This window comes from Trachurus japonicus, unplaced genomic scaffold (assembly GCF_045865225.1).
Source record: "Trachurus japonicus isolate A0001 unplaced genomic scaffold, Traja_1.0 AP030824.1".
Classification (NCBI taxonomy): domain Eukaryota; kingdom Metazoa; phylum Chordata; class Actinopteri; order Carangiformes; family Carangidae; genus Trachurus; species Trachurus japonicus.
The window spans coordinates 111,435-119,499 of record NW_028220957.1 but is presented as its reverse complement, the minus strand read 5'-3'; positions in this window follow the sequence as shown (position 1 = coordinate 119,499).

Below are 8,065 nucleotides of genomic sequence, written 5' to 3'. Positions count from 1 at the left end.
TGGATGGATGGATGGATGGATGGATGGATGGATGGATGGATGGACGGATGGATGGATGGATGGATGGATGGATGGATGGACGGACGGATGGATGGATGGATGGATGGACGGACCGCGGTTCAACTGCACCTTCACCAACAACACCAGGAGTTACGAGGTTCCCTGAACGCACCGAGATGCTGAGGTTACCTAGCAACAGTGAAACTCCTCCTGTAGTTCAGACACAAACTACATCTACACCTCTGCAGCTTCACTTTCTCCTCAGTGGATGTTGTTATTATGGGATGTAAAGACTCTAACCCTCCTGGTCCCAGTCTGGTCTGGTCCACTACAGACCCTCACATGGGAGGCAGCGCCGCTTCATCCCAGTCCAGCTCCTCCTCCTGCTCCTCCTGCTGCTCCTCCTGCTCCTCCTCCTGCTGCTCCTCCTGCTGCTCCTCCTGCTCCTGCTGCTCCTCCTGCTCCTCCTGCTGCTCCTGCTCCTCCTGCTGCTCCTCCTGCTGCTCCTCCTGCTGCTCCTCCTGCTCCTCCTCCTGCTCCTCCTGCTCCTCCTGCTGCTCCTGCTCCTCCTGCTCCTCCTGCTGCTCCTGCTCCTCCTGCTCCTCCTGCTCCTCCTGCTCCTGCTCAGACCTCCTCTCCTCTCCGGTGTGATGCTGCAGAGGAGGAGGTTCCCCGGTCCAGGTCCCGGTGCTGGTCTGGGTCTCTGGTCTCTAACCCTCCAGCAGGTCTCAGGTCTCTAACCCTCCAGCAGGTCTCTGGTCTCTAACCCTCCAGCAGGTCTCTGGTCTCTAACCCTCCAGCAGGTCTCTGGTCTCTAACCCTCCAGCAGGTCTCAGGTGCAGCAGCAGCAACAGGCCTCAGAACCACAACAACAACACTCAGACAGTCTCACATAGCAGCAGCAGCAGCGCCGCGCTGCGCCGAGCCGAGCTCCGCGACCCAGACCTGCTCCATCACCACCAGACCTGGGACTCGAACCGGCTGCAGGTCCAGGACCGCTGCTGTCTGTCCCCCATGGACATGGACATGGACAAGTCTCCGTCTCCCCCCTGCCCCCCCCCCCGGTCGGCAGGTAAATAAAGTTAAACCGGGTTAATGCGGGATGAGGATGAGGATGATGAGCTGGAGCTCCAGGAGAAACACCGACCCTTCAGCCCGCAGCTGGCCGCGCACAGCGCTCCGTGAGGCGGCCTGAGCAGCCGCGGAGCCTCGGTGAGGACCAGACCAGGACCAGCGGCTACTCCTGGAGCTACTCGGCCGACATGAGGAGCCTCAGTCCGGGTCAGTCCGAGCCCAGCAGCGGTGATCCAACATGGTGAACCAGACCAGAGCACAGAGATTACTGCCTTCAGCTGGAGGACCAATCAGCTGCCGCGCTGCAGTGACGTCACGGTAATCCAGTCTGGGGCTGTTATGGTTAGAAAACCGGAAACACAGACCTTCCCTTCAAAATAAAAGCACCGAGCTAATAACTTTTTAATTTAAGGAATTATAATTTACAAGAAAGTCCCCGAGCCGTTAAGTTAACATTTATATTACAAGTTAAAGTTTATTTTTATTAAGTTTTATGTTGGTGAAGACTTTAACTTTGGTGGATGTGGTGATTTAATTCCCTCTCCGCTGCAGACAGAAACAGGATGAGGAGTTAACAGACACCAGAGGCTCGAGGAGGGTCATCTCTCTCTGGACTGTCACCGCCAGCAGCCAATCACAGCCCGAGGTGAGGTTACATCCGGTGACAGCCAATCACAGCCCGAGGTGAGGTTACATCCGGTGACAGCCAATCACAGCCCGAGGAGGCACGTCATCCAGAGATAAACAGGTTCATCTCTTTTTTTTATTATTCTTTTTTTTTTATTAAACATTTATATATACAAACATACAAATGTTCAAACAATAAACATACAATGAACAGACAAAAAATATATACATATATACACTGAAAGGGACCAACACTATATCATATATTATATATTATAGGTATTATTAAATAGTTGTTGCTTGCTTTAATTTATCACATGACTTTCAAGAAGCCACTGAAACCCTTTTTTACAGATTTTTTCAAAGGAAACAGGTTTGACATTTTGCTCCACTAAAACGGTCTGAAAACATACAGTAACTTCCTGGCCCTTTTTCATCTGGAAAAATATATATTTACACTAATAGATTAGTAAAGTTTAATTTTTAATAGTTCCATGCTATTTATTTACTTATTAAATAATGGAAACTTGTTAAAATGCACCTGTTGCCCCAAAGCAACAACGTACCATTATAGAAAATTGCAGCGTTGCCTTGAGGCGACAGTGGACCATTATGGAATCAATTCTACATTATGAGACTATGGTAGTGTGTGTTTAGGTGTAAATATAATGTTCAAAAACATATAATTCATCATCATTTAGTTTTTTATCCTTAATAAATGTGATTTTGGATGCAGTAAAGTAAACATCAGGCTATTATGATGATGATGAGGAAGATGAGGATGAGGCCAGTGAAGGTGAAAGTCTACAGAGACTGGTCGGTGTTTCTAATACAGTAGATGATGAACCGTAATGGTACAATGTTGCTACAGGAAACACATTCCAAAAACTTCCAAAAATAACTAATTTTTTTTTTTGTGATCAAGTCAATAATACAACAATAAATCATAAGCCATGTATTCATATAAACCTATAAACATATAGATACATGAGAGTGAACAATAAAACTAAAGTAATAAATGTATATATAGGAATAATAAATAAAAACAAATATACAATAGGTTAAATAGTAATAAATAAATAAATAAATAATTTTTAAAAATGTCTTTAGATTATATTTATTTAGTCTATTTTGAGACATAAAAACACTCCAAACAGTTTTCCCCACTGGCATCATAATGCGTAGCTACCATAGAGGGATTTTTTGGAGGGGCAGCCGGAAGTTAATTTGTCATTTTATTTTGGAGGGGCAGCCGGTAGTTCATTTGTCATTTTATTTTGGAGGGGCAGCAGCAGCCGGAAGTGAATTTGCCATTTTATTTTGGAGGGGCAGCCGGAAGTGAATTTGCCATTTTATTTTGGAGGGGCAGCCGGAAGTGAATTTGTCATTTTATTTTGTAGGGGCAGCAGCAGCCGGAAGTGAATTTTTCATTTTATTTTGTAGGGGCAGCAGCAGCCGGAAGTTAATTTGCCATTTTATTTTGGAGGGGCAGCCGGAAGTGAATTTCCCGTTTTATTTTGGAGGGGCAGCAGCAGCCGGAAGTGAATTTGCCATTTTATTTTGGAGGGGCAGCCGGAAGTGAATTTGTCGTTTTATTTTGTAGGGGCAGCAGCCGCCGGAAGTGTGTTTAGCGGCAGCAGCTTTCCTGCCACGTCGCTGTGGGAGCAGCGGAGCAGCGGGACGAGACGCGGAGCAGCGGGACGAGACGCGGAGCAGCGGCCGAGGATCGAGCGCCCTGAGCGGCCAGCTGTCAGGTAACAGTCCGCTGAGGAGAACCGGAGCTCTGGAGCTCTCTGGAGCTCCGGACCGAACTCTGCTCAAAGTTTAGTCCGAGCTGCCGACACCCGATCCCCGCAGCCACTTCACCAACTTCCTCCCCCGTCCCAATAAGGTTCAGACCTGAGACCTGATCCACCACGAGGCTCCGCAGCCCGGACTAGACCTGGACCAGGACCTGGACCAGGACCTGGACCTGGACCAGGACCTGGACCTGGACCAGGACCAGGACTGAGCCGGTCCTGTAGCCTAGACTCCCTAACCCGGGTCCAGTGACCTGTCGGCAGCGTGGACTGTCATGTAGCTGCAGTAACGTGTAGTAGAGCCACAAAGTAACGTGTAGAGCCGCAGAGTAACGTGTAAAGTAACGTGTAGAGTAACTAGAGTAACGTGTAGAGTAACTAGAGTAATCCTGCTGCCGGTTCGATCAGTTCAGTTTGTTGAACCAGTTCAGATTCTCACGTCGTTGTCACGATCAACAGGTTCGATTCCTGCACCAGAAGAGGTGTGTGTGTGTGTGTGTGTGTGTGTGTGTGTGTGTGTGTGTGTGTGTGTGTGTGTGTGTGTGTGTGTAGTATATACTCTGGAAAAAATGTTAAGTTTTATTCTATCAACTACCGACAACATTTCTCCCAAAATTGAAATAAAAATCTTGTCATTTCGAGCTTTTATTGGCTGAAAATGACTAAACTAGTCATAGTACACTGTAAAAACTCTACATCCTTCTAAGAATATTTGTCTTATTTCTTATCAAAATGTCTAATTTCTAGTCAAAACTAAACTCTTTCCACTTAAAATAAGACTCATCACCTAAAAATTAACTTGTTTTTAGATCATTTTCACTTAAATTCACAATAAATAGAAAAATCTGCCAGTGAAAGCAAGTTTTTTGTGCTTGTAATAAGGAAGAAAAACTTGCTCCACTATCAGATTTTTCTACTTATTTCAAGTGAAAATCTGCTTGAAAGAAGTAAAAAGTGTCTAAAAACAAGCTGCTTTTAACTCTTTCGCGACCACACTAATTCCTCAGCACATCCGCTCAGGACCACATGTTTTTGGCTGTTTGTTGACCTTTTTCTCACGTCGAACCGAACTCTGTACATCACCTAGAAACAAACGGTCTTCACGTGGTTGCTGCTGCACGGTGAAAACAGCTGTGATAACGGGCTTTCAGATCCGAGTCTCCAAACCAGAAACGTTTGTAACAGCACCGTTACAACGCATCAGACTACACCGCTGGTTGCTAGGTAACAGCAGTTTACCCACTACAAGGCATCAGACTACACCGCTGGTTGCTAGGTAACAGCAGTTTACCCACTACAACACATCAGACTACACCGCTGGTTGCTAGGTAACAGCAGTTTACCCACTACAACGCATCAGACTACACCGCTGGTTGCTAGGTAACAGCAGTTTACCCACTACAACGCATCAGACTACACCGCCGGTTGCTAGGTAACAGCAGTTTACCCACTACAACGCATCAGACTACACCGCCGGTTGCTAGGTAACAGCGGTTTACCCACTACAACGCATCAGACTACACCGCCGGTTGCTAGGTAACAGCGGTTTACCCACTACAACGCATCAGACTACACCGCCGGTTGCTAGGTAACAGCGGTTTACCCACTACAACGCATCAGACTACACCGCCGGTTGCTAGGTAACAGCGGTTTACCCACTACAACGCATCAGACTACACCGCCGGTTGCTAGGTAACAGCGGTTTACCCACTACAACGCATCAGACTACACCGCCGGTTGCTAGGTAACAGCGGTTTACCCACTACAACGCATCAGACTACACGGCTGGTTGCTAGGTAACAGCGGTTTACCCACTACAACGCATCAGACTACACGGCTGGTTGCTAGGTAACAGCAGTTTACCCACTACAACGCATCAGACTACACCGCTGGTTGCTAGGTAACAGCGGTTTACCCACTACAACGCATTAGACTACACCGCTGGTTGCTAGGTAACAGCGGTTTACCCACTACAACGCATCAGACTACACCGCTGGTTGCTAGGTAACAGCAGTTTACCCACTACAACACATTAGACTACACCGCTGGTTGCTAGGTAACAGCAGTTTACCCACTACAACGCATCAGACTACACCGCTGGTTGCTAGGTAACAGCAGTTTACCCACTACAACGCATCAGACTACACCGCTGGTTGCTAGGTAACAGCAGTTTACCCACTACAACACATTAGACTACACCGCTGGTTGCTAGGTAACAGCAGTTTACCCACTACAACGCATCAGACTACACCGCTGGTTGCTAGGTAACAGCGGTTTACCCACTACAACGCATCAGACTACACCGCTGGTTGCTAGGTAACAGCAGTTTACCCACTACAACGCATCAGACTACACCGCTGGTTGCTAGGTAACAGCAGTTTACCCACTACAACGCATTAGACTACACCGCTGGTTGCTAGGTAACAGCAGTTTACCCACTACAACGCATCAGACTACACCGCTGGTTGCTAGGTAACAGCAGTTTACCCACTACAACGCATCAGACTACACCGCTGGTTGCTAGGTAACAGCAGTTTACCCACTACAACGCATCAGACTACACCGCTGGTTGCTAGGTAACAGCAGTTTACCCACTACAACGCATCAGACTACACGGCTGGTTGCTAGGTAACAGCGGTTTACCCACTACAACGCATCAGACTACACCGCTGGTTGCTAGGTAACAGCAGTTTACCCACTACAACGCATCAGACTACACGGCTGGTTGCTAGGTAACAGCAGTTTACCCACTACAACGCATTAGACTACACCGCTGGTTGCTAGGTAACAGCAGTTTACCCACTACAACGCATCAGACTACACCGCTGGTTGCTAGGTAACAGCGGTTTACCCACTACAACGCATTAGACTACACCGCTGGTTGCTAGGTAACAGCAGTTTACCCACTACAACGCATTAGACTACACCGCTGGTTGCTAGGTAACAGCAGTTTACCCACTACAACGCATCAGACTACACGGCTGGTTGCTAGGTAACAGCGGTTTACCCACTACAACGCATCAGACTACACCGCTGGTTGCTAGGTAACAGCAGTTTACCCACTACAACGCATCAGACTACACCGCTGGTTGCTAGGTAACAGCGGTTTACCCACTACAACGCATCAGACTACACCGCTGGTTGCTAGGTAACAGCAGTTTACCCACTACAACGCATCAGACTACACCGCTGGTTGCTAGGTAACAGCAGTTTACCCACTACAACGCATCAGACTACACCGCTGGTTGCTAGGTAACAGCGGTTTACCCACTACAACGCATCAGACTACACCGCTGGTTGCTAGGTAACAGCAGTTTACCCACTACAACGCATTAGACTACACCGCTGGTTGCTAGGTAACAGCAGTTTACCCACTACAACGCATTAGACTACACCGCTGGTTGCTAGGTAACAGCAGTTTACCCACTACAACACATTAGACTACACCACTGGTTGCTAGGTAACAGCAGTTTACCCACTACAACGCATCAGACTACACCGCTGGTTGCTAGGTAACAGCAGTTTACCCACTACAACGCATCAGACTACACCGCTGGTTGCTAGGTAACAGCAGTTTACCCACTACAACACATTAGACGACACTGCTGGTTGCTAGATAACAGCAGTTTACCCACTACAACGCATCAGACTACACCGCTGGTTGCTAGGTAACAGCAGTTTACCCACTACAACACATCAGACTACACCGCTGGTTGCTAGGTAACAGCAGTTTACCCACTACAACGCATCAGACTACACCGCTGGTTGCTAGGTAACAGCAGTTTACATTAGACTACACCGCTGGTTGCTAGGTAACAGCAGTTTACCCACTACAACGCATCAGACTACACCGCTGGTTGCTAGGTAACAGCAGTTTACCCACTACAACGCATCAGACTACACCGCTGGTTGCTAGGTAACAGCAGTTTACCCACTACAACACATCAGACTACACCGCTGGTTGCTAGGTAACAGCAGTTTACCCACTACAACGCATCAGACTACACCGCTGGTTGCTAGGTAACAGCAGTTTACCCACTACAACGCATCAGACTACACCGCTGGTTGCTAGGTAACAGCAGTTTACATTAGACTACACCGCTGGTTGCTAGGTAACAGCAGTTTACCCACTACAACGCATCAGACTACACCGCTGGTTGCTAGGTAACAGCAGTTTACCCACTACAACGCATCAGACTACACCGCTGGTTGCTAGGTAACAGCAGTTTACCCACTACAACGCATTAGACTACACCGCTGGTTGCTAGGTAACAGCAGTTTACACCCTACAACGCATTAGACTACACCGCTGGTTGCTAGGTAACAGCAGTTTACCCACTACAACGCATTAGACTACACCGCTGGTTGCTAGGTAACAGCAGTTTACCCACTACAACACATCAGACTACACCGCTGGTTGCTAGGTAACAGCAGTTTACCCACTACAACGCATTAGACCACACCGCTGGTTGCTAGGTAACAGCAGTTTACCCACTACAACGCATTAGACTACACCGCTGGTTGCTAGGTAACAGCAGTTTACCCACTACAACACATCAGACTAC